The sequence below is a fragment of the Diorhabda sublineata genome, chromosome X (genome assembly GCF_026230105.1).
Source record: "Diorhabda sublineata isolate icDioSubl1.1 chromosome X, icDioSubl1.1, whole genome shotgun sequence".
In the NCBI taxonomy this organism is placed as follows: Eukaryota; Metazoa; Arthropoda; class Insecta; order Coleoptera; family Chrysomelidae; genus Diorhabda; species Diorhabda sublineata.
In genome coordinates, this window is record NC_079485.1 from 5,621,518 (window position 1) to 5,649,454 (window position 27,937).

Genomic DNA, 27,937 nt, shown 5'->3' on the forward strand with positions numbered 1-27,937 from the left:
TCATAAGAACCTGTAATTGTGTCTTCCTTTTGCAGCCAACCTATTGAAATTACGTATCCCAAACTACGGCTAGCATGGCCTTTCCTTGAAGGTAGCATCTTGAATTGTTTCGATGATGGTAAGCCTTGATGTTTCCACTCTTACTCTACATTTAGGACTCCATATCGTAGAAATGGCTCCATAACTCCTTTTACTAATACTAACATTTTACTGATACTAACTCTTTACTAATATTGTAAACAAAATTTCTTGGTCTTGTCTATACTATGTTGAAAGACAACTGCATATGTCTTTTCGAGTTTGTTTATGTGCATCTGTGAATATTTGTAGTGTTCGTCGCGCAGTTAAGTTCACTAGTAAGTACATTATGTACCACATTGTATTAGACCAATAGCTTTAAGTATTTGTCTAATAGTCACACGTCGATTTTGTAACACGAATCATCGTGACTTCATATAGCACTATGTCAAATGATACTGTCGACACCAAAACCCTCCTCATATTTTATTAAAGCACTAGGTCCATCTATCACTTCATTGATGAAGAATTAAGTAACTTTTTTCAGAATATAATATAAGTTCGAAAAAAACAACCATTCAACGTTGATAAAGAGTCGATATTGAGGCATTAGTGGAAAATTGAAAATTTATTTCTACGTATGTACATATGAATATTATATTTGTTTATAATTTCTTACTTATATTGAGTTTTCTATTTGTAAAATAAATATTTACGTATTCTGGATTGCGAAATTGTTGGCAAATATTAATAAACGGCGTGCGGCTAAAAACGTTTTGATTCAAGGCTATTTACGAAAAAATAAATGGAAAGGTTATCATTATACTATACTCTTATAAAAGAGAGATGAATGCTTAGCATTACAATTCACAAATTCATTGGTCTCCAATTCCATCGATGTGTAAAAAAATTCCAAAGTATTTGTCACACTTTAGTGATAGATTTGAAAAACCTGAATTATTAAAAATTGCTGAAACAAACCGAAAACAGAATATTGATGAATTTTATATCTATATATTTGGAATACGTTGACATGGTGTCTTAAGGATACCACCTTCCCATTGTGAGTGATAATGAATGAATTTGTGCCAAACGCAAAACGTATTACAATAGTTATATTGGAGAGATAGATATGGTTATAAACATGTTATAAATATGTGGAAAGAGGTTGACCATAATGCAAGTGAGCAAACAATTTTTGGCGCTTTATTAAATTTTTATCAAAATTTTCACAGTAATACGGACACTTTTTACACACAGAAAGAGTTTTCCTTACTTCTACCCTCCATAGATCCAGATGCATATGGTTGATGACGTCCTGCGTCAGAAAAGATTCAATACTTAGAATGTATCAGATATGAACTATTTGCTTTTTCATCATCAATGTTCTACACAACTACAAATTTGTGTCACATCTCCAGATCCGATCCAGACTCTCGCAGGGCGCCTAAAGGGTCTCAACACGAATCTTGGCGAGCGGAGACGGCTGGAGTGCTAGCCATCCACATTCTCGATTCATTAGAGTCTGAATTAATTACTTATTCGATAACACGCGTGTTTCACTTTATTTTCATCCTCACGTCTTTTAACCAGCGTTTGTACAACCAACACAGAGGACAGAGAGGAGAGGCGACAGAAGGCGAGAGGACACGAGTCCACCTTCCACATTCTGGTACTCGTGTGGAGAGTCTGTATCGGGCTTATTAAGTACCATAAATAAAAATAGAGATACAAGAAAAAGATTCAAAATGTGAAATTTCGATTATATATTAGGTCAACACAAGAATTTTTCGAAATAAATAACATCTCATATTAGTTAATGACATTTCAGGTAATACATTCATAGATTGCCACAATTTCATTGTAAGAGTCACAGAAACCGAAATGAGTACTTTTAAACGTTAATCGAAGAATGTGTAAGAAATTGATAACTACGTTTTGTTGAACATTTATTTTTATTAGAATTAGTTTTGGACAAATTGCTCCCTAGATTAGATCAACTAGGACGTAAATGCCGTGAATCTGCCTCGCCAACACTTTGACCTATTAATCAGTCAGGTGTCAACGACTACCTGTGTGGGGTATATACGGATTACCTCTTCTAAGAAGCTTGGAAGTAAATACCGTGGCCTTTGTCTTCTGGATAGCCTCCCACTCAAAGAAGTGGTAGGCTGTTTCCTTTGGTTCCTTGTAGAAACGGAAAGAGCTGTCGGAAGTTTCTCAGATGTTCCTTAGATGGTAACTCACCGGACACTGTCTAGTGAGCATAACAGCAACTCTTTTAAGCTCAATGATAAAGCGCATTCTAGGACAAGTTGGTAGAATCCGAAAAAATAATTTTCGATCGTTTCAGACCTGAGGGTCTTTTTCCATGTCTCCGATTTCTTGTTGTTATTTCACTTTTTATGATCAAGATTTGATAGCTTTATGGAAAATCTGTAAAAAGATCTGGTCTTATTAGACGATTTGTTCCTCCTTTTTTCGCCAGATGATCAGCTTGTTGTTTGCCGTGCAGTCCGTTGTAGCCACGTATCCAAATAAAAGTAACTTTCTGTTTGCTTCCAGTAAGTTCTAAGATTGTGTGCATTCTCATACTAGCTTTGTCTCAATTTTATAAGGGGCAAGTGCTCGCAGTGCTGCTCTACTATCTGAGAATAAATATATTCTAGACTAAGTCATCAAACCATTTTTTCTATCAGTTCCATCCCACAGCTGTTATAAGAACTTTTCGGAAACTATGATCGAATTAATCCAACCATGATCTGAATGTTCGGAAACTAACCCCGATCACATTCATTGTTGTCCCGAAAATGATCATTTAATCGGATCGAAGATATATGATATGATATACTTTCTCTCCAGGTAGATCGGTGAATAATATAATAACTTTAAAAGTTACCTATTCACTTTAAATGGCTGTCTAATATTAATCTCATGAGCAGCGTCACTAATAGGTTATTGAGATTTGCGGTTGTCATAATTTTCGGCATAGTAATATTAGTTTATTAATATTAAACTTTCGTGCAAAATTCGTGTGGATAAATAAGTTAAGCATCTAGAATCTATTTATACAAGTAAATGAATATCAGGGATGAATTAACGCACAATAAAGAGATAAAATTTCTCGTATATCACGTTTTTAATTTGAAATTTCCATCACCGAAAATTGAAAGCGACGTTCGGAAACTGTGATCTGAATCTCGTTCTTTGTTAGAATCTGAAACCGGGTTATAGTTTCCGAAAAGTTTGATAGTTTAATCTTATGTTACCTGTTTTCAACCTATCATCGCCTTTATTGGTAAATTTTTCTTTGTAATTCCTTTCTTAAGGTGCGGGTCCATCTGAGATTAGTACTGTCGCGAGTTGCTCTCGAGACTGTTTCAAATAAATGGACTCTTTCTTGAGAGTAGTCTTGATAGTCTCTCACGGCTATTGGCGACTATACTTGTCAAGACATGCTCTCAAGTGGATATGTCATATGAAATAATTGAAATACGAAGTTGGTTGAATACCTTGACCGTAATAAAAAAAATCAAATCCTCAAAGAATTATGCAAAAATGGGTATGCTCGGGAAACGAAATTACAAAGAAAAATACATAATTTACAAACTCAGCTCATTTATTTGTTGTGAAACTGTAGAAGATAAGAAAAAGAGTAGATTTAAATGCATTGTTTTTCCCCCCCAAAAAAATTGTTGAGAATCTTCAATTTCGAGTTCCTTAATTAGCCTACGAAACCACTAGTGCAGTGAGAAGTTTTCTTTTAGACAACATTTTACATTTTCTGTTAGCAAAAGATAGTGGACACTGTTCTCTCGTGATACTGGCGAGAGAACTACTCTAATTTTTTCTCAAATGGGCAGCTTGTTGAGAATAACTCTCGACAGTTCACTAGCGCAAGGCTCTCAAATGGACGCGCACCTTTATATTGTTATCTCAATTCAAATTCGTCATTGACACCTATTTTTTACACTTTTTCTAATGCCTAGGATAAAAAATAATCAAATATAATTTATATGCATTAAATAACTCGTTCGTTCTATATACTACAAAGCAATTCAGTATTATACATAATATATAACATCGATTAACTTTAACAATAACCGTATACCAATTACATATTTATACTTTATTCTCTGTCCTATCTAGTAACATCATTTTTGTTTGAATCGTTCTATGGATAATAATTGTGAAGTGACCTTCATTTTAATTTCAGTTATGTGTTAATCATAAACTGGTGAAATATTTTTTTTTTGAATTCGAATGTATAGCGATTTCCTACTATCATGTATTATAATTTTTTTATTTTTTAAGCACACGGTCCTATGTTCCTGTATAGTAGCAATAACAAAGCTTTTTATATGGAAGTTATTCGAAATTTGTACGATTTTAATTACTCTCTGGGTACATTTTTTTATATTATTTAAAATCAGAAACAATTTATAAATGGGAACACATGATTTATATTGTGAACATTATCTATGATAATGTAATAAAAAATTATTTCCGCCTCATAATTTTTAACCATATGAACCACAAAAAGTACCACTATAACCACTAGTGTAAAAATCAAAAATACAATATCGAATCTACGACATTTCACTTATTCATTACTTTACAGTATTCTTATCTTTGCTTCGTTGTTTGTTTGTGAGTGAATTCGCAATCCTGCGGCACAATTTTGAGGTACCTCAAAGAATTTTTTAACTTGTGTTTTGTGATTGTATTCTTTACATTGCCAGATGTTTCAGAGGGTTAATTTGAGTTGAGCCACGTGCGGGTTCTTTTCTCTAAATAGTTGCCTAAGAACTATGTGCTTTTCCGATTCATCCAACTTAAATATACTAAATTCTAATGCGTTCAACTTCAAAACCCCAACCAAATGAATTTCTGATTACTAATAGTCAATTTTTTTTAACTACAACAGAAGAAACAAAAGTGGTTATATGGGAGAGGAGAGTTTTGAGAAAGATTTTTGTGGGAATAAAAACAAATGAAGAACTTGAAAAAAAAAGAACTAAGAGGTTGAGGCATACTAAAAAGAAGGATGAGAAGGAGGTAGAAGAAGGTGAGGGAGGTCAAAGAAAATACAGAATCGCGGAGAAGAATTGTGAAATCAATTGAAGACCGAAGAGAAAAGAAATATAAGTCATGGGCCTGAAGTACTGTATATATTTAAAATAAGAAGCTTAATTTGCCCATTCACGTGAAAATGAATATTTTTTGCACGGAGGCGTGATATTAAACCTTAATACATATCATATTACGAGGGTGATTCAAATATAAACCGGAATTTTGCTATATAAAATTTTATTATTAAGTTACAGAGTTGAAATATTTTACAGTTTTCCTAAATAGTCTCCGTCGACTTTTGTTTGCGACTGGTTCTGAGAATTTTCTTGATTTTCCATGTTCGGGTTGTTTAGATAAATTCATTTTTCATCGCAAGTAACGTACCGACAACTTCACCTAATGATTTTAATGGAGATGTGTGGTATCTTTAGAAAGTCCCAAGAAATCCAATAATCTGCTGGTATTAAGTTGGTTTTCTAGTGTTTCACTTATAACCTCAATATCCCACGCAGTTGGACAACCTGATCGCGAACAATCTTCAATCGTCAAATCTCCACTATGACAACGCTGTGCTGTTCGCTCACTAACTGTGTCTTTCCATTTTATTTTCCTCACTTCCACGGCTGCTTTAAACTTTTGTTTCCAATAATGTCTCAACAATAATCGAATTTTATATTTATCGTACTTAATACTATTTATTATAATAACATACTGTGTCTTTAATAAACATACAGTGAATGATTAAATTAAGTAAAGCAATTTTATTCTTCATAGAATTAGAGTCTAGTCTTAACAAATTTCGACATTACTTATGAAACACCCTCTGTAACAAACAAAATGGCTATGAATATAAATGTTAATATTGATAAAAACACCATATAAATATCAAAATTTTGAACATTTTTTCTTTCAAAGTGAAAGTTAAATAAATTAAATTCGTTTTGTTCCGACGATTGCCTGTTTCATACATTTACATAATATGTACTTATTATTTTTAATAGGGTACCTTTTGGGAAATAGATATTCTCGTGAATTTCCGTTTTAATTTTCCTCAATCCTTTTCGACTAAAGTGACATACTCTTCATTGTCTAGGTGAATTAATTTAATGGGCAAGTCCATTACGGACCTCCGAAGATAAAATAGAACTTTATCGATTGCTTTCGGTCAATTTTCCATTTGAAAATTATTTATAAGTTTTATACACCATTGCCTGACCCTAAGTCATGTAATTTGCCGGAATGGAACATTAGCTAAAGTATTTTATTATATATTATCATACATATTTCTTATGAAAATAGTGAATTTGTAAAATGTACATGTAAGATTAGAAATTATGATTAAGTTGAAATAAAATGTCTCGGCACAAACTTTTAAATACTTCATTGAAATTAAGATTTATACATTTTTGCAAGCGTAATCAATTATTCTGGATTGTGGGTACCGCCCCAACTGCATCTTTGAAATTTGAAAATATTCCTTCGTTGCGAAATATTCTGGAAAGAAATTCACTAACCCCAGCCTTGGAGCCTGGATCTACTTCTTACAGTTATCCTTTCCTTTCGTCGCGGTAGTACTATTTACTTTCCCCATTAGGTTTTCTTAACCGATGTGCAATCGTGTTATATATTTGTCTCCGCAAAGTAAATCTTTAGTACACGTATTGGGGCTGAAAATGACTTTACAAAAGAATGGATTCACTGACTATAGCTGTCTTAACAAGCGACAGGCACCACTCGAACTACTGCTGTGAAATATGGTTTATCCTCTTGTGGTTGCTATTTACATAAAAAAAATTCCCTTTGTTCACACGCAGGTTTTTTTATCGTATACAGCTGGACACTTTAACTTTTCTCTAATATGAGACATCCTCCATAATGATAGGTTATGATGTGATTTTATGTTAAATAATTGTTTTGCTAAATGGTAGGTAAATTGTTGCAATGCTTGTATATCTTGTTACAGTTAATGTTTATTAGTAAATGAAAATATTTCATTGCCTTACTACCGTTTCTACCAGTATTATAATAAAATTGATCTTTTCTATTATATCACTTGACAAGTATCTGAAAATTAACAGATAAACAACAGATACTACTACTATCGTTAAAGATACAGTTAATTCAATGCAGGTGTATACTGTGTTTGGTTTGACGATACATTGTTAAAGAATTGAAAGTAACGCTAGAAAAATTAAATAATTCAACTTAGAAGGATGAGTAAAATAACATTAGATAGCTGTTAGGTCAATATTTGGTGTGTACACACTAGAAGATAATATCAAAAATTACATGGTATATTCAAAAACTTATTTAATTTCGCAGGATAGATACACTAGATTTGGGATTTCTGTTGAAGTTGAAAAATATAGTAGTGTAAGTGTTTTGTTGGGCTTGCAAATTTTTGAAAAAATATATTGTTAAAGGGAAGATTATTTGATTTTGAAAAATTACAGATCAGAAGTTACATATTCCGGGCCGGACGTATTGATATTATTTTTTTAATTTTTCCGGATTTCCTAATTCCTCAAGGGGGTCCCGTCATTATTTTAGCCCCGTGCCTTATAAATCTTAATCCGACCCTGAACACATTAGAGAGAAATTGTGCTTTCCGTAAGTGGAAACAGTGGCATCTAGTGAAGTAACCTAATGTTACGGTTGAATAAAATTCAAATGACAATAAGAAATTGACTTTCTATCGTGCGAGTCATGATTAGATTTTCATAGGAGAAAAAAATGGATTGCATCTGACATTTACAGTCAAGTTGTGGAGCAGGCAACAATCTTTCCTCATGTTTTGCGATAATTAAATGTGTGCTTGCTTTACCTGATTAGTACAAAGCCAAAGGAATTAATATACGCTCCCACATTTTTCAGCGTTACCTTCCTGACGGTAACTTACCTTCATCATTTTTATCGCCCTAAGCAAACAGCAACTGTGGACTGAAAGCGCCCTGAAACGCCAATGACAATGATATTTAAGGGTACATTTTCTGCAGGCAAAGGTATGGCAACCATATGATAGAATTATTCGGATCTTGGACAGATTATTACGTTGTGTCACTTCGACAAGGTTACTTGTAGCCCGAAAGCGAAATACGCAGCCGTTTTATTTGACACGACAATGCCAGGCTCCATTAAAGCAACGCAGGGCAACGGATCTGATTTCTATCACAAGTTAAACAAATCGCGTTCTGATAAATATCTGATTGTACAAATAGGTGAGTAAGTGTGCTCCCTAATTACTTTTTGTATTTCCTGTATATTCTTAAGAAATATTTCTTCATTAGATTTTTTTATCAACCTCGTCTAATGAATAATAATAATGTATACTGATTTTGGATTATAACTGTTTTCGTAAAAACCGTCTCAATTAGTTTTTATCTACTTTTATATTCCAAGTTCAAATAAATTCAATTTTCAAATTAAACATTTAACATACGCCCAGTTAATCTTAAATCCATTGTTCTCTATTTTCATTTTCCTGACAAATACAATTCTATCAACAAAAAATGAGCCATAAAGATAAGGAAAATTTATAGCTTTTGTTTAAATTTCCATAGCGTTATAAATATTCAAAAATTAGGAGGAGACTGCAGACTACTTTGGTGACCAAAAATTTATAGATATAATACGATATACTTAAACATTGCAATAATTGGAATGACTAAATATTCAAAGAACGCTATTTAATAATACATTGGGTAATATGTGTAAAAATATCTTGGGAAACAGACCAATTCCACAAGTTACTGAATGAAATTTGAATGAAAATCCTATTTAAAAAATTATTTACAAACACACCAACCGTCTAAGTACTTTTAAAAATATTTTTCCTTATAGAAACTGCTTGAAATGACGACGAAATGTTTTACTTCCAAGAAAACGATATATTTAATAATAACGTGCGGACAACTGCTGCTGTAGCAACAAGTAAACTGAAACGATCTGTGGGTAATCTTTGAACTTTGATAACGTTCAGATAAGATAATTTTATGTGGACAAACACATTTTATAAACATATTGATAAATCATATCAGTTTCGAAAGAAAAAAATATCTGGTTTTAAATTTAATCTTGGCATATCGTGGTGGTAGAATGTTCGGAAAATTTTCAATCAAGTAACAACTACTGCTACTGGGCCAGTAGGTGATCAAGGGTCATAATTATAAATCAAGGTAGTTCATGGGCTAAGCTAATAATACCATTACTAGTGTTTATTACTAAAAAAGATTGTCCGGGTATAGTCCGTAATCCACTCCTTTCTAAAATATAACCAAAATAAAGGAGTGGAAAGAATTCTAAAAGTTCAATACGAGTTTAACATCTTAACTAGGTTTTCGAATTCACTGCAAAAATTGATATGCTCTTGCTAATCATCAGAGCATACCTTTTCTCTTCTTCCACCTTCCTTGTCAACAAAAATGGATATACAGTTGAGATATGACAAAAGACCTACGATTTTTATTTTGAGGAATGATACGCAGTCAGAATATAACCAGAACATTAAACTGTTTCATATATGAAATCGTGATAGTGTGGGACTACCTGGAAACTTCTAGCACTAGACAGCCAGACTGCAACAGCTAATCATCGAACATATGATGTGTGGCCAATGGCGTAACGTGGAATAATATAGACGTTTCCAAGATCTAACTAATAAATTTATCTTACTTAACATGCTTTGATACGACGTGTCTACTCATGATAATAAAAAAATATAAATAAGTTGTGGGAGAATCTGCTTCGATTGAGAGTATTGCTAAACCGGATAGTCGGTCCTGCTTCATATAGTTTCTTAGGTAGTTTTCAATAATTTTTACTTAGTTTGGTAGATTAGGCATTAAAAGTTGTAGTTCTTTGTAGAGCTCTTAATATTCTATGTCTTTGCTTTCTCTGTCTTGAAGTACTAGACCTAAATCACTAAAGTCCTTCAAAACCTCCGTATGTGGCAAAGATTTTTTATTTATGCCGTACATGAATCCAGAATTGTTGTAATATTCAGCGAGAGCAGTAAATCTTCTGTTAATATCAACCATTGTAATGAAAAAAATCATTTTAGAATCTACTTTTAGCGAAATCAATAGGTGCATCTACAACTTCATAATTGAACATTTTTTGTGAAGCTTTTCTCTTCAGAGTTCATTGGAATCTTTGCTTGCTATCTTGCTATTTTCTACGAATCCATAGGCTTTTGGAGTACATTCATTAAAGCTTGTTTCCCAAAATTAGTAAATCCATTTGGATAGGATTTTTGTGATAGTGATACTGTTATGAATTTATTTTTAGCATGAATTTGTTTAGCACAAAATTTTTCATATTCAGTATGGTATAGGTGTAATTAGAGCATTTTTTATATCTTAAACATGATTTGTAGCTCACTAGGTATTTCTATTTGAAATAGAACGAATGTATGACTCTTCTAGTAACGTTCTGTTCATCCTCATTTATTTCATTCTTATTTCCATTCTTCTCCATACGTCTCGTACAGTTCTTTGAATGAAAAAAAAAGTTTGGTAGAAGAAAATTGAACTGAATTGGGTTTTGGTAAGCTTTGTTTTTATTTCTTTTTATTTTAATTAATGTCAGTTTTCTGGATAAAGAAACCATGCACTTATATTCAGATTGAATCATTGTTTTGCTTGTGATTATGATGAATCTGTGAGTCTAGAATAAGCGCAGATCCTATATGTCAGTTAATGGTTATTTCTTAGCTAGTACTTACGTCTTCCAACATTAGGTAACCTAACAATTTCTTAACATTGTGTTTTTAGGAGAGGTAAAGTTCTTAAAGCTTCACAATAAGTTAGGAAAAATATGATGGGAATTGATCTCTATTTTCATTTGCGCCTGCACTTGCTCTGTTGTTAATAACAATATATGCCTTATGCCTTGCACTGTGCTTTATATATGGAAATCGATGGAGTTTAAATATTGGCATAATATCGGCTCTTTTGCAGGTACAATAAGATTACACCTTTGAAATTCTAAGATACTTATTTCTGAATTTCAGGAGAAGTTACCGTAAATGACGGTCCAGGACGTTCAACATCATCCTTATTCATACGGCTATTTTTGAAAGAAAATGAACATAAATAATTTCAAGGGACGAAAAATAATATTTAAGTAATACTGTTTATTCTTTTCTCTCCATATTTACCCAACAACTTAAACATTTTGCTTTATATACGTATTAAAACGAATCTACCTATCAGACATAAGAAACTAACAAAATAGTCCCCTTAGCGTTGTCAAACTCTGGAAATTTACTCCCTCGTAGTATTGTTAAATTGCGAGTGTATTTATTCAACTCCATATCTAACTTATGATTTTATTTTTCTTCTAATCTGTTCCTCTTCAGCATTTACAAAATATTGTTAATTGTATTTTAATAATTTCTACATTTCCATCTTAACACGGCTAAAACAGATTTTCTAAACAAATAAATGGAAGTTTTTCAAGAAACATGAATCAGAATAACATTTTCTTCAATTCATTTTAATTAGATTTTGACTTCTCCGGATGAAATAAAAGCCTGATCAATAATGAAACCCATATATGCAGAGTCCATATTTTGCATATTAAATGTATTTTTTCGATATTTGCATATATACTTAGTAAATTCTAAATTTAACAAATTTTGAAAGATGTACAGATTAGGCAGGAATTTCAAGACAAAAACAATTTTATAAATCTGCTATTCTGAACCAATTACTTTCATTGCAATTCTCAAGGAACTCAACCTCAACCATTATTACACTTTGCTGGAAGGTGTGTTTTTCTAAGATATTTAATTTTAGAATTGTTCGACGATGCTTCCCAATTCCTTACTGATGCTAAGCAATTATTCGAAAATGCAGAAATGAAACAACTTTTGTTTATAAAAACCAAATTATAGATTTGTTTCTAGAACAATAACACAAATTGGGGAATCTAATTTGCAATTTAACCGAAGTGTATTACCAATAAAACAATCTGAGGCCGCTCTTCACTACGTCATAGGAAAAACGGGAGGCATAATTGTTCAAAAATTCAAAAATATGGGTTTCAATTTCTTAGCCAAGTAGCTAATATTTTAGAGAGAGGATTTGCTGAATCCATCGATTTGTATCAAGCAATAATCGATAATTATACAAACACCCCCACGGTTATGTGAGAAGTTTCTACGTTTATACATTTTTCTATTCAGACAGGAGACAAAATTTTTTGAGAACTTCGAAAAACATTTGTTGGTTTGCTGTTTTCATAACTATAACAATTTGATTTAAGTAATAAATGCATATTTAGATTTGACTAAATGAATTGCATATTTAAGCGCATATTTTGGGTTTTCCAATTGTATATTTGGGTTTCCTTACTGATCAATCTATCGAAATTTGAAAATATCCAAAATAGATTAAATAGTTACACCGTTTATTATAGTAGTCATAATTCTGGTCGTGCTGTTTCTCGTCAGAGACAGGAATTGTATAAAATGTAAGTTTAAACATAAAATAACTAGTTTATTCTCTGACAGAAGGAGATAATTCTTACCCTTTCCATAAGATGGTACTAATAAATCGCGGTCTTTCTTTTTCCGAGACACCTTGTACATATCGTTCTTTTTTCTTCCATTATAAGCAATAATGTATCTCCAATACCTGTCACAGTTTTAATATCTGGTTATTCATTTCAAGTCCAATTTGTGTGACTTTCTATTTCTGTCGTACCACAAAAACTATTTTCAATTTTTTCCATTACCATTACCATTATTATGTATAGCACAAAGCTATCTAAACAAATTCCATATTTATTAGTAAATAACACTTTGTTCATTCAAATCGTTCGATCCAAAAAAAATATATTTTTATAAGCATTAAAATAGTATTTGAAGTAGCATTAATTTCTCTCAATGCCATTGTATAAACTACTTGAAACACACGTTGGAAATATATTTATTTCTAATCTTTGAACACTGATAACACACTGATAAAGAGTACTTATGGAGAAGGTTAATTTATGTTTTAAGTAAAAGCTCAAGTAAACATGATAATTTTTGAATATATACTGTAATTAATGGTTTAATTGTTTTCAAGACAAAAACGTTAAATGTTAAAAATATGAACATTGTAGTCAATAAGGGAAATTTGTAATTCTAAATAGCCTACATACGACACACGTTATCAAATACGATTATTATCGTGTTATTTTTTAGTTCCAACATCAAGAATAATTTGGTGGAAAACTTTACAAAAAGGTAGGTTGTGTTATACTCCGTTGGCTTGATAATTTTCCAAAAAAAAAAGTTGATACATTTCAAAAACCAAAAACGTTGATACATTTCAAAAACCAAAAACGTTCGGAGGTATTTAGAATTGAATGTTGTTATTTTTTAAGGAAGAAATAAATGTTGTCATGCCTGTCAGTCTTAAATAAAAAATAGATGCAAAATTATTTATATTAAATGTTACATCCACATGCATCGTTGGCTTTAATTGCGTTTAGCAGATTAATTTCACTTAAAGATTATGCATCGTTAGCAAAACGCCACTTAAGACGTTTTAAAACTTGGAGGAATGATATGAATTAAAGTTCGCAATTCTATATATGCCTGATTGGTCAAATCGCAGACGGTTTTCACAGCACTTTTGACATATATTATGATTGATAATTGTCTAAATTGTAAACAAATAGTGCACATTTTGTTCTTTCTTGCGTTCCTGTTATTATTTTATTAAAATATGAAAACAGTTTTTGTCAGGACTAATTTGAAACTGGACTCATATAATACTCCAAGTACTAGCAGACGTCATGCGCTCCCCAAAAAAGGAGCTTTATAATTTTAGGCCACTTATCGTCTACAGAGAAGCAAAACATTTTGAATTTGTATAAACAAATCTCAGATGATGAACCAGAGACAAAGGTAAATGCCTTTGTGTTTAAATAGCACTTTGATATGAAATGATATAAACAGTTACAAATTTTATGTTTTAGGAGTTGCTAGATCCATTTTGTTACGAATTATTAAAGAATTTACAAACAATGAAATAATCGTCTTTTCTAACCATTGTGGAGGTCGTCTAGAAATTGTAGACGATATAACAATAAATATAATTCGTTGCATTGTTCATAGTTTTTTTTAAAATGAAATATCAACTTTGAATAAAATTTTAACTGAAATAGAAAAATACCAGATAGTACAAATTTCTCGTTCATCATTACATAAAGTTATGGAAGAAATAGATTTTACGCAACCCACAATTTACATAATTTTTATATCAATTGAATAATTTATGTTACCTATAAAATGACACAACAAAATAATAAAATTTTACTTATGCTGCCACCATATCATTGTGAATCGAACCTCAAAGAATGGATTTGGGCTCAAGTTAAAAATTAAGTCAAAAATACTACTTTCAAACTAAAAGAATCTTCTAATGAGAGCATAGGATGGATTGTATATGATCTTATAGAACCGACAATCGTCTCTTTCTCTAGTGACGAGAGTGAGGCAGATTCTTGCAGATCTTGATATGAAATGTTCCAAATGAAAAATCTATGGAAGAAGTGATGACAAACACATTATTCTGCTAAAGAGTATCACATATAGATATTTTTGACGATTTATTTCTATATAGAACAACAAAATATTTGTAATATTTTTAAATCAAATAAGTTCTTGTACTTGTAATCGAACATTTTCTTCTATTTCATACCCAACCAATTTTTTATTCAACATCATTTCTCATATAACTCAAGTTTCGAAAAATAAATATCCTCCGCTCTCGGAATAATGCAATTTTTATCTATTTTGTTCCTTTATTCTGAATTATTTACATCTGATAAGAAACGACTAAGATCTTATCATTGTTTTTAAATTTGATTCACCTATCGATACAAAACTTTTCAAATTTCAAACTTACAAACGTTGTCACCCACCTTAAAATTCTTTATAGATTTAATTTTATAATTTTTTGTATTTTTTTACGTTTTCAATAATATGCATTCGCTCTTTTACTGTATGTTAATGTAGGTTAATTATTATTTAGTTTGTGGTTTATTATTTCCACACTGTATAATTTTAGTATGACTTGTATTTCATGTCATCGCTTCCAATCTAGTAACTTTTCTGGTAGTGTGATTCAGGTTTTTTAAAATGGTCCTTTTAGTTTAAAACAGTTCAATTAAAAATTAGAAAAACTGCAAAAATTTCAACGTTAATTAAGTCTTTTGGTGTCATCTAAAGTACACATGAAAATGAACATACGTGAGATAACAAAATGTTCAAAATATTCAATATAAATGCAGATTTCCTAGGTAAAATTACGAATCAATATCTCATTGCCCCTATTCACCTGATTTATCGCCTTATGACTTTCTTTTTTCCCAATGTCTAACAAAAGATTGTCAATTCTCTTCACTTCAAGAGGCCGTTGAAGACTTTCAAACCCATGTTTCTACGATATCAGCTTCGGAGTGGAAAAATGTTTTCAGAATTGGTTTGAGTGTGTGCAAAAATGTATAGACCCCAACAATGAATATTTCGAAAACCAATCGTTGTTTAGAACTTGTTAGTTTCTGTTTTACTCTTCGTAAAAACCCTCGTTTTGGTTCTATTAAAATGAATTGTTAAATAAGATAAAAAAGGACCCCCAAGGGCAGTAGGTATACAAATTTCCATTATTATTTATTTTCCAATGATTTAAATTTGGAAAACTTAATTTCGTTGGAAATATTCATTGTGATTTCCTAAATCAGGAAGATCCGTTCACGGTGCATTGCACTCAATAAATATTAAGTTAAGCGAGGATGGGTTTTGGGATTAGACTTTCAAAACGGTGTATTTTGTGCTAATAACATGCTCCAACATTACATAATTAAACTTGAAAAACATAAATAAACACGACATAATATCATCGGCAACATTTCCTTGAAGTTAAATATCTATTTGGCTACATTTGCATGATTTATATTTATAAAGCAGTTTTTTTGAGTCTTTATTACATTTCTACATTAAATTTTTGTATTAAATTACACAAGTAGGTGTCTTTTTCCATATTTTCTGATTTGCTGGAAAAAATAACCGTAAATTTAGGATTTTGATAGAAATCAGGCGGCGCCTCTAAGTAAAGCCTTTTAATATATAATTTTTTGTGACACCTGTATTCAGATCGTCCTTGCTCAAAGTTTTCTGCAGTTTTCCTGTAACCTCGCGAACCGGTTTATCAGCTAAATGGCCGACGATAGGAAATGCATTCTGCAGGGAACCAGTTTTTGTTTCGGGTGTTTCTTTCATTTGCATTCCTCGATTCTAAATTATTTATTTTTTATCCTATTGCAGTATACATATATTCTGCAGGGCTGCAGAGGAGAATTGCCTATATCAGTGCCAAACCTAATAGATCTCTTCCTTCACATGAATAAAATCCTCATCCCAACCACAAAAATCCAACTAACCTCACTCTTCCCCTCAAACCCTTCAATGTGAGCTACCCAGAGCCTAAGGTTGCCACCAGATAGCCGAAAAAAAGAAATTGTAACAATACTCGCTCGATTGTTATGTTGAAAGTGTTAGTCATTCCATCTAAAGTAAGAAATAACAAATATGTTTATGAAAACTATACATCAATATCAATTTCTGCTTCATCCCCTTAACTCTCCGTTACTGTATGGTTTTCTTGAAATTGGGCTATTGATTATTGTAACCATTATCCTATACCCTGTAAAACTGATTTGTTTGCGGTTTTTTCACCATGCATAAATCAGATGTCGACCTTTGTTCGTATTAAGCCCATTTTATGTAAATGAAGCAAACACCAAGTTTGCACATTTTAATTTGAAAAACTTATTTATAAATTTGTTAACAAATACTACACAGGTAATTAGATACGAAAGAATATGTTCAGGAAGGAAATTGAAAAGCATATATATTTGAAAAAATGTTTTTCTCATTTTTTACAAAAGTGTCTTTTTTCGGTTTTAAGTTCACTAGTAACGATTTTTAATTAATTTTTGCAGCTGCAGTTGCTTTGATTGAGAGCATTGCTAAACAAATCAGTAGCCTTACTTCCATAATGTTTCTAAAGTAATGATTGTTAATTAATTTTAAATTTGATTTGATTGTGGTACAAGAAGGAAAGGCAAAAAATAGCCAAAAGTTAACACACAGTTCTTTGATAAGAAAGTGGTGAGAAAAAAATATTTACTGAGAAAGGAATGGCGGAAGGTAAAAAATTTTGTGTTTAAGCAAAGAAAATGCATATTTTAATTATACTACACAGAAAGAAACCGCTTTATAGAATGAGGATTTATTAATATTGTAACAGTAAAACATAGGTTTCAGTTTCTTAACATAGACTACTTTTTATTATTTCATTGTAAATACATAATGGCAGAAAACAGCCCCTAATAAGAGAGAGGGAAAGAAATGTAGTAAAATAGATTTTCTATTTTCCATTTCCTTGGTGTAATTCCAAGGAGTAGGCATATCGAGGCCTTGTAATCAACCAAAAAAAGGGGTGGTCCATTGCGTGCAAATTGAGACCACGGAATCGGGTAGCTTCTTACCAATGAAAGAATAACCACCCTATCCCCACCCTTCTCTTGATAATGGCTTCAAATTAGGGGCCAAAACATCGTGAATCCAGAATTCAGTTTTTTTGATACTACAGGAATAGCAAGAAGACTTAAGAGGTTCAAACCTCTTAAGTTGGCGAAGTGAGATTACCAAAAGCAGAGTAATATGCCTCGCACGATCAAATATTGTGAAAAAAAATATTTCATCGCCTTTGACTCAACATTAATGTTTTGTTGATTTACTGTGCATAATGGACATTTTTCATAACAACACAATACAAATAATTGACTAAAGTAAAATAATTTGAGATGTCTTTTCTTCTCCAGGTACGAAAAATGTTAACTAATATGTGACACGGAAAAGGAGGAACTGACAATATTACTGTAGTGTGCCACCACCACTACATTATATCTCGTTATGTTTTTGTTTTAATTAAAAATATAACTGGGAACATTCTTGGTACAAGTTTAGATAAGAAAGTAAAAACTGCTGTATCTCATGTAACGTTATCACCATTTCCAATATTCGAACTTTGATAACATTCTTGCTGTCGCACTCTACCTTACGGCCCGTTGAAAAAGTCAAATTATTTTAAAATATCTATAATACTTTTCTTTCTTTGTTATCAAAAACGTGAGATTTAGTTACCCAAACAATATCTGGAAATATTTCATCGATAATTACTTATCTCACGTTAATCTTGGTTTCTATAATTAAACCATTTGTTTATAATTATTAGTTTCTGTTAACAGTGAACACGCAGGTAAATTTGTTTCTTAACAACTTTTAAATACCTACAAATATGGAAAATAAGACGAACTCAGTTATATACTAAGAATGCCTTCTATTTAAAGTTCCAGGTATACGTGGTATAACTATCGAATAACGTTTGCACGCACCAAATGTCAGTAACCGACAGATAATGTGAAATATTCGTTCACGAATGCCGTACCTCTTGCTAACGTAAACAAATCAGTATAGACGTAACCATTCACATCAGAGTTGTTCTTTATTTCACCTTCTGACTAAGTTACTAATTGAAAGTTATTGTGTTTGTAAGTGATTTAAGCGTTTGCAAAATGTTTTAGTTGATTACTGTAGGGATAATCCTTCTACGTCCAAAACGATTGACAATATCTAAAAAATTGGTAACCTGATTCGATTTGACCATGGGTTAAGTATTCGTGCTGTTGTTTAATCTGTAGAAATTCTTGAAGAGAGTCCGTACGAAAAATTTTTATATGCAAAATTGGTCAAAATCTTTTATGCGCCCACAACTCTATTTTTTCCATAGAGGCTTGTATAAAACAATTAATACAAACTGTAGGTTCATAATAATTAAAATGAAGACATTTTCAATCACACACTATATAAATTTCACTAAAAACACACAAGAACGGAAATAAATCTGTCATTCTGTTCGCAAATGCATGGTAGTGTTTTAAGTAAATTGTAATAAAAACTGCAAATGATATAGAAAGAAACAATTGAGTTCAATAAAAACCAAAATGATTTATAATATCTAAAATTTCGAAATTGGAAGGCTACCTTGAGCTTCTTTGACCGTCTAAAGGCAGAGGAGATATGGAAGTGCTTGAAATAGAGATAATATTAAGGAATTTATATTTCGTTCTTTGCATATTCAAGTATTAGAGCAATTGATAACACCAAGCATACTGAATTACATCACCGTGCTTATTCTATACATTTATCTATAGGTATAAATAAAATTTGATTGATATTTATACGAGGTGCGTTTAATATATTCATATATAAATAATTTTCATCTCAACTCAAGTTTTTTTCAAGTTATAACAGTTTGAAACATGGTCCGACCATTTCTCGAAGGAAAAAGCAACTATTTGTCCGGCTAATACCGCGACGAATAATGAATTAAATCTACTCCTTCGAATTTGTTGGGAAAGTAGTTGGTTTTATCTGGGTTTTATAATTAAAAAAATTCGAAATGAAATTAGAGGTGAGAGTAGTATGAATAGTTTCTATATAGCCATAACATTATAAACACTCATTCAGATTCGAAAAAGAAAATACAGTTTAAGATAATTGTAAATTTAGGTCGAATAACTGCTATAATCTATTTTTATTTAAGAGAGAGTAATAAAACCTACAAAACTTAGTGCGGTCATTTCAAATTTTACATAATAGTTTAGATATTTTCATAAATGTACCAGAGCTAATACAAGTTTTTCGGCTTTTATTGATCTTTTGGAGTGGTCAAAAGCCCTGTGTTTTAATTATTTGCCAATTAAAGTTAGAAATTTTGTTTTTATTCCAAGAATCTCTTCCCGAAAAATTATACCGGCAACACGGTTTTTCCATATAGTGAGGAGGTCCAAGATGGAACTATTACAAGTCGAAGACAGGCTTTTTCAAATAATTTATCTACTGGTTTAATTTCACCAACAGGAAAGGGGAGCAGTAATAGCTGATAATAGTACACATCGGCTTTTCAAACGGTTTTGTTAAAGGTGGTTCATTGAATTTTGAATCTAATAGTTTCGGTAACCACCATGAAGGCCTGAATTTCTGATGTTTTTAAAAAATGATGATATAGAATAGATGTTTTTCCTCCGAACTGAATAACAGTGATGAATAATTATTCTTTATGATCGTAAGATTGATAAAAATCAAAGTTTAACCCCTTATATCTAAATAATCAGTATGACACAATATTCTTCATACGTTATGAAAAAAAAAACATACTCGAAGTATAATTTGAAAAAATATTTTAACTGTCTAACTGTCTACTTTAAGAAATGATACGCATATAGATTATGAATACTTCATCATTTACTAGATTTCTTCAACCATTTGAGTATAAATTTATTTTTTCCTCTTTCTAATTTCTTGGGTTCGTAGGTTGTTAGGATACAATAATGAAACTTCGATAAAATATCACATTTTATGTACAAGTTAACGTTTCGCTCCTTCTTTGGGAGCATTTTCAAAAGAATAATTATTATTTGATGATTAAAATATTTGTAGAACAGATAAAACATATTAGTAGTTATCTTAAAAACATAGTATTAGAATCAGTGTATTTACCTCGAAATTTCAATAAAACGATATTATGCCAGGTATAAAAATAAATAAAATAAAAACTGAATATTATACAAAAGAAACATGGTCTGGAAAATATCTTAATTATAACTCATGCCATCCCAAATCACAAAAAAATCAGCGTCGTTATAGGATTAACAGATAGAGCATAAATACTTTGAAGAATAATCAATACCCAGAAAATCAAATTAATAGAATCATCCAACAACGTGCATATAAATTACACAATAAGAACAATATAAATCCAACTACACAAATAAATACAATCAAAGAAAAATATACATACATAGGACTCCCCTATACATACCAACTATCAGAAAAATCGGAAAACATTTTATCGAAACATTACATCAATATAAGTCATAGATCACACAACACATTATCACCACTTTTCACTACATTAAAAAACAAAACTAAAGACACTAACAAATCAAATATTATATATTCCATACTATGTTTGAATAGTCCAAAAATTATATAGGAATGACTACGCAATATTTAGAAAACAGAATAAATGGTCACGAATACACCAAAAATACATCGACTGCTCTACATAAACACAAAAAAAATGAAGATCATGAATTTGATTTTAATAAAACAAAAATCTATATATCTATAAATCGATATAATACCCACTATTCACCCACTAAAATATTCATATTGACACATATATTAACAAAGTCAAGTCAGGTTCCAACTTCACCGAGAAATGGAGACTTTCGAAAGAGCACATCAATATTCAAGGGGACCCGTCTTAACTTCGTGAAAGAATAGTGTGTAAGTAGAAATTATCCGTAATAATAATGTATAAAGAAACTTACCAATATTTTGTAGAGCGAGCCTGCACTTTTTCAGGACGCTGGAATAAATAAAAAAATCTTATATCATCATGTAATAAATACGTTGGTAGAAAATGATTTAAAACGAAACACAAATAAATTTTCTCAGCAGTTATCAAATTATTTTAATAAATATGAAATAATCATTAAGTACGTAATATATTATCAAAATATTTCATTAAACTAAAATCCAAAATTCTAAAAATTAAAAGAAGTAATATTACATAAGGGATTTTTTGTAATAATTGTGATGCTGTTTATATAGGACAAACATCTCGATATTTATGAAATGGATTTAAGTCATCAATCCTATAAAAAAAATTGATTGGATTGGAAAATCAGGTAATATCTACTTATAATTATAACAATTCAATATCCTTTAAACACGTAAGGTACAAAAAAGATCTCTTGGAAATGGTTCATATAATACCAAAATAATTTGCAACGACTTGAACTGAGATATAAGTGGATTTTACATGAACTGCGACCTGAAAGATCTATTTGTACCCCCTTTGCTCGAGCTAGCCTGGACAGACATGCTACAGTTTTTCGTCCCGAGGCACAGAGCATTGACGAATGCTACTATTATATACTGCTTTAAGGAGGTATAGAAAACTATATGACCTATAATTTCAATAAATAATTACAATTTTTTTATTTGAATTTTGAAACATGAGAAATTTTCGTATGATAAAATTAATTTTATTTTGATAATCATGTGGTAAGTGATCATATCCCAATAAAAGAATTGATAGAGGCCGAATTTATCAAAATTACATATAAAAACATATAAAGGTCTAAGAATTAGAAAAATGAAAAAGGATAGATTGAAATTTCTCAGCGTTTCGGCTTACACTTTGATGTCATTATCAAGAGAAGTGATTATTCGTTCACTAAAATAGAAAACAACGCAATGAATCAGCTTAAATCCTCAATCTTCCTACTCCCTGGAATTCTACCAAATCAATTCCAAGATTGATAAACGAATAACTACCTTACTCCCTCCTTTTCCTTGATAAAGTCGAAATGTCGAAAAGCCCCAACTTTCCACACGGCTTGTGAATCTTTTACTTTCTACTATGGGTCTTCACCATTACAAAATCTCCTCAGTTCATCATTTTCGGAGTTATAATTCCTATAAAGAGACTTTGTAGTGACTTCTCTAGAGATTCAGTTTGTTTTTTGTAATTATAACTAGAAATGCCTGTTCATTTGAAAACGTTTTTTACTCTTTCTCAAGAACCAATAGTTTCGGAGAAAAATATATAGTACCTACACAATCTCATGATTTTTACTTCTTTCAAAATAAATTTTGGAAATGGCCATCGATAAATTACATGAAAAGTTTCCGACTTCAACCTGAAGATGTTAGTACTACTTATAAATGTAAGTTAGAATATAAACTTTCGCATGTGTTGAAAGATTCTCACTAGAATTTCAGCCATTCTCATTTTCACAATCATATAATGACTCGTAGTGAAGATTTTTCGACAAATTCCGCACCATGATTTACGATCGTCAAATTTTGGTTAGTTGAATTCAAACGTGGCCGTATGAACTTAACTGACATCGACCGTTCCAGAAGACAAGAAGATGCGACTACCAACGATATCATCGAAAAAATTCACAGACGACCGTATTAAGGTTCGAGAGAGGCTATCGACATACCAAAAAAACACATTTGTCATATACTGACTGAAATATTAAATGTGCGTTGCTATCTTTTGACGCATTCGAATGAAAATTTTCCAGGCCTTATTGACGCGGTTTTATCAAAATGTCTCGATCTATAACTGTAGATGAATCCACCACTACACTCCTGAAAAAGCAGTCAAGACAGTGGATTGCAAAGGTTATAGACGCATTCATTAGACGGAATAGTGTTGGCTATCGTTTATCGGAACAGTCATCGGATTGTGTCCATGGATTAACTTAAAAAAATTGTAAACAATGAAAAAAAGAATATTACGCATCATTTCTTGGTAACGAAACGGGAGAAATTGGATAAAAAAACAACCGTATTTCGAGAGTTAAATAGGTTAAAGCATTGTTGGACCAAGTGAATAAACTTTAAGAAAAGACTGTTGAAAAATAAAAGGATTTGTTTCTTTGTTAAATCGGAAACATTTCAGACAACCCTCGTATGTCTGTCTCATTGAGTGTCGAACACGTTAAAATATTTGAGGCGTATATCTTATAGTATTACACGTTTTTTTATTACGATTCTTCAAACTGTTGATATCATGTATCGGTGTGTTGTAAACAGCTGATTTAAAATAACCCTAAAACAATTTAGTTATCTCAAATAGTTTTTCATAATTCAATGAAAATCATATTACAATACTCTCTTTTGAATTGTTCAAAATATTTATAATCCTCGCCATAAACATACGAATTCGGTCAACTTTTCTTCGTTACGTAGAAAACATATATACATACATAGAAGGATGCCTCAAAGACTGAAGCTCAATCACGAAAACATCGGATCCTATAGAATCTCCTCTCTGTGTAGTGTCTATACCGATAACGGTTCGCTATTTTACAAGCGTTTAAATTGCTCAACAACAAATACAATTGAAAAATGTGTACAGTTCAATCTAGATAAGAACCATCGCAAACAGGACAACATCATTCTGTCCGATAGCCAAGCAGCCATTTGAGCTTTAAGCTCCAATATCATGAAATCCAAGCTAGTTTGGGAATATCTGAACACGTCAATCGAGCTAGGCGAGAAAAATTGAGTTACCCTGCAATGGATTCCGTGACAAGCGTTTAAATGTGCTCAACAACATACAAACTTACAAATAGTCATACGGGTAGATTTATTATCAATTATACTTTTACAGACATACTTCAGTGCAAGACAGACCTGATAAATACGAACTGCTGGAAATTCAAAATACTTCGTTCACCATTATAAGGGTTCCTGCTCAAGTTGGGATTATTTGTAACGAAAAAGCCTTGTAAAAGAAACCACCTTTCGGACCACAATAATTAATATCCAAATAAAAGCTTTCTTGAAAAACCTAATTGAAGCACCTGTCCAAATTATTGGAAATAAGTAACTTTGGATCCGCGTGATATTAAACTAACAGTTAATTAAATTACCAGTTTTGGTTTATCCAGACGTAACAGCACTGTCATTCACAGACTACGTATTGGACACACTCGACTTAAAACGTAAGTCGTTTGTTTATTTTGAACGTAGATTCAATTTGTTTCGAAATCGATGCACACACATACATATATATACATATAAAAAATAAGAGTTACCCTGCAATGGATTCCGGGACACATCAGAGTGGAGGTAAACGAGGTAGCTGACATACTCGCTAAAGTAGGGGCAAACAAAGTAGTGGGATTCATAGATCAGCTGTAACCACTGGGATCCTCAGTGTCGCAGCAAGAAAAGGGGACATGACATGAAAATTGAAGTTTCAAATTTAGCACGTACATATTTTTCTTGTAAAATACTATGAACGTTGTACGCTTGGAAAGAGACAATGATTTTTGGAGGCAAAAGAGAAATTTAATCCTTCTTTCCTAATCCTAATCCTTCTGGATTTCCTACTGCCTTTTTTCTAAACATTTTCTAACCATCTGCATCCTGCTTTTCGAACACAATAAGTATTCGTTTCATATGTTATATTATTTTCTTTATCTGATGGCTAGAAGTTGCTTCTTTATATAAGAAAATCAATCCCAAATATGCGTGTTGAACGCCAGTTAATTCCGTAACTAATAAGTAATAAATAATGACTTAAATAATGTCCACTGATCTTAGCTTTCAAAAATATTGAGAAATAATATAGTATACCGATTTCCGAAAGCTAAAGCTTCTTATAAAACATATTTTCTGAGTGCCCAACTACGCCATTGGTGCCATTAGGGCATATAATATATTTTAAATTCCATAACTCAAGTGAATACATGAAGGACGTAAGTAAAAATTACCAAGAAGGTATTGATTGCCCTCGAGGATGGGCTGGGAGTCAACTTACCACCCTTGGATGCCATACAAAACGTGTACGAGGATTGTCTTTTATGTTTTTTCAAGAAGTGAATCAGAAACAAACAAGTGTTTTATTACTTTTCAATGGCTTCTTGAGGTGATGCAAATCGCTGTCCGTTTATCTTTTGTTTAACAGTGAGGAATAAGAAAAAACGTAACTTGTTATAAATATAGTGGTGCTACAACTCATTAACGCCAACAATTTTTCGTTTGTATCAACTCAAAGGGCAACTTGATTATCTATTAATACGATTAAAGGAAAAGAGAAAATGTGGAAGTTGGACAATTTGTAAGGAGTAGCTGTATTTATACTGGTGAGATTTTATATTAGAATTTCTCTTTATGACCGTACGAATGTTTAAAAATCGTTCAAGCAAAAGTTCAAACCCTTATACCTATATAACCAGTAACACAATGTTCATACCTTGTCGAAAAATGAAATATTTTAGAAAAAATTGCACTTTAGTTATAAGCAGGTTAATTAGGTGAAAATAGTGTACACCTTATGTATTCATTATATTTATACAAATGTTATTTCATACGAAAATAGTCGAGGTATAATTTGAAAAAATATTTTAACTGTCTACTTAAGGAAATGATATGGATTATAAATGCTTTTTTTATTATTTTATTACTCTCTCATTCATAAAAATAGACTATAATGTATTGTAACTTATACTTATTGCCTTAGCTGTCATAAGCTCGCTCGTTAAGCGAATTTAAAAAAATATCAGAAAACTGAGAGTTCCAAACTGCAGGTTAAATTTTATTGAAAAATCGAAGTCTCATTGTTTTGGGACGATTTTATGTAGTACCAGGGTGGTTTAGCGGAAGAGTAACTTTTCACATGTTGACGACTTTTCCACAAAGAATAAGACATTCTACCAACCTTACTTTACAAGCTTTCTTAAATTTTGGACAAAACTTAAGCACAACATGAAAAACAGACCCAAAAAATTAAAGCGGCGCGATGTATCAAATCAGAAAAAATAGCTACCAGCTATCCTCAATTCTTGAGTGAAAATAATACCATTATTCTTGTCTGTAACCAAGAAGGCTTTCGTGGGATGGATTGCTGTAATTTGAGACTTCACAAAATTGGATTGTTTGGTGTTAATAGAAGTAACTGTCCTTTTATTTGTTAAAGTTTCCTTCGTTTCCACCAAATTTCTGATGTTATCTGTCAAAATTATACATATATCTGAGGGATATATTAATTTCAAGCCTCATATAAAGAAAACTGTTTTCGTTGTGAAGTAAATATGGTGAAAAAGTTCATTCTAAACATTATATCCGTTTTTCGGTCAATAAGTTATACTTAAGTGAAAATAGCCGCGTTTGTTAGAGAAAAGAGCTTTGTTCTATCGCTACAATGCGGCTGTCCATTCATGAGGCCAACGGCGCCGGCGTTACCATTTAATGTCTTAGGCTAGGCGCACACATACAACTTTTAATCACCCAACAATTTTTGGAATTTGAGACGAACTTAAAGTTATTAGGGTGCTCTAGAAATGGCGGGACCTGTCTGTATCTTAAGTCATTAAAGGAATATTCAGATATTAATTGAAAAAAAAGGGCAGTGTCCACAGGTCTTCGATTATGCATGTGCACCCTACACAACTAAATAGTTGAGTCGATGGAAAGTTGTATATGTGCGCCTAGCCCTTGCCTCCATATCCACGTCTGTGTGGAGTCAAAAGGTGATTATATTGAAAATAACATAATGGATAGTAGCTTTTCCGTTCAAAAGTCACTATTCTGTCAAACCACTAATGATTGGAATAATGTTATTTGAATAAAATTCACTTAAAAAGATTTTTCTTCTGATTTGATTGTTCACGTTGCATCCTTCTACAGAACTTACATCTATAGCAAGGTTTATTACATTTGATTTTGAGTAGATATAGTAGGAATTAACAAAATTGGGATGATGAATAGTTTTTATCATTTATCAGTTTTAAATAGATTACAGACAGTGATTGTATGTTAATTGTTTGTTCGCAATTGATATAGAATTAACTATCATGAGATAGGAAAATATGGTAATTGATAATATTTCTTTTTATCGATAAGAGAATAAAAAAATCACACTATCTTAACTATCAGCTTCTTAATTCTTTCTGTAAATTGCTACATACTAGTTTTTAAAACTTTTATTTCTGTCTTGTCAGTTAGAGTTTACGTATTGTTCATATTTGATATAAATAACAAAAAATACTGAAAATACTGAAGATATGGAGATAATTCAAGAAGTTTTATTGATGGTTCAGTCACCAACGGTTTTTGGGTAGCAATTCTTTTGGGCAACACCGATTTTTTTATAATGTCCTCAAAAAAGTTTTTTCTGATCAATAATTG

At 31.5% G+C, this 27,937-nt stretch overlaps 1 protein-coding gene across 1 annotated transcript in view; it reads right to left on the reverse strand.

The window, feature by feature from the left end:
* LOC130451767 (uncharacterized) overlaps positions 1-27,937 on the reverse strand; it is a 65,885-nt gene that overhangs the window by 16,428 nt on the left and 21,520 nt on the right. Inside the window, exon 2 of the mRNA XM_056790994.1 lies at positions 21,550-21,587. The gene's annotated coding sequence lies outside the window, so the exon portion shown is untranslated. The remainder of the gene's footprint in view (positions 1-21,549; positions 21,588-27,937) is intronic.